Source organism: Ornithorhynchus anatinus, chromosome 1 (genome assembly GCF_004115215.2).
Source record: "Ornithorhynchus anatinus isolate Pmale09 chromosome 1, mOrnAna1.pri.v4, whole genome shotgun sequence".
Classification (NCBI taxonomy): Eukaryota; Metazoa; Chordata; class Mammalia; order Monotremata; family Ornithorhynchidae; genus Ornithorhynchus; species Ornithorhynchus anatinus.
Window position 1 is genome coordinate 1,084,414 of NC_041728.1, and position 1,200 is coordinate 1,085,613.

The window sequence follows — 1,200 nt, forward strand, 5'->3', positions numbered from 1 at the left end:
GAATAAAGGGAGCAAGTCAGGGTTGACGCAGACCATCTGACCATCTCTGTGTGTGTCCTCGCTCTCCCTCAGTACCTACATTTATTTATTTCATTGTCTGTATCACCTCCTAGCCTATGAACTTCCTGAGGGCAGGGATTGCATCTACTCTGTTGTACTGTTCTCTCCCAAGTGCTTAATACAGTGCTTTGCACACAGTAAGCGTTCAATAAATTCCACTGAATGATTTTCTCTATAACCCGGGATCTGTCTGCATGCCTATGAAATGACTTGCCCAAGGTCACACAGCAGACAAGTGACAGGGCCAGAATTAGAATCCAGGACCCTCTGTCTACCAGGCCTCTGCTTTTTCCACTAAGCCATGCAGCTTCTCATCATCTGTCCTCCCCGTCTCTGCATCTGTATTTCTTGGTTTTCCTCTCTTTCTCTCTCTCAGAGCCTGTCTCAGTGACTCAGTCTCTGTCTGCATGTCTTTCCATCATTGACCACATTTTTCTCGTGGGTGTTTTCATCTTCCTCTGTGTCTCAGCACCACCCCATCAGTCTGTCCTTGTCAGTGTCTACGCCTAGCTCTGGGTCTCAGTGCCTCTTGGTCTGTCTCCCTCTGTCCCTTTTCTGTCTTCATCTTTCTCTCGCCCTGTCTCTGCAGGTCTGGGCTCTCTGATAGCCTGTGTCTCTCTATTGTGCTCTTTGTGTTTGTCCCTCTTTCTGCTCAAACTTCTGTCTGATTTCCTCTCACAATCAGTCTGTTGCCACTCTGTCTCAGGGTTTCTTCATTTTTCTCTGTTTCTCTCCCTCTTACTGGATCTCTGTGTGTCTCTTCTTCAGTCTCCCCTTGTCAGCCTGTCTCTGGGATCTCAGGAAGCAGCGTAGTGGAAAGACCACAGGCCTGGGAGTCAGAGGCCCCTGGTTCTAATCCCAGCTCCACCACTTGCCTTGGACAAATCACTTAACTTCTCTGTGCCTCAGTTTCCTCAACTATAAAATGGGGGTTCAGAACCTGTTCTCCCTCCTTCATAGACACAGAGTCCCATGTGGGACAGGGACTATATTCATCAAGATTAACTCATATCCATCCCAGTGCCTTAGCACAGTGCTTGACACAAAAATGCTTAACAAGTATCAACATGATTATTAATCTGATTATTATGACTTTGGGTATCTTTGTTTCTCTTGCCATCTTTTTTAAATTTTTTTAAT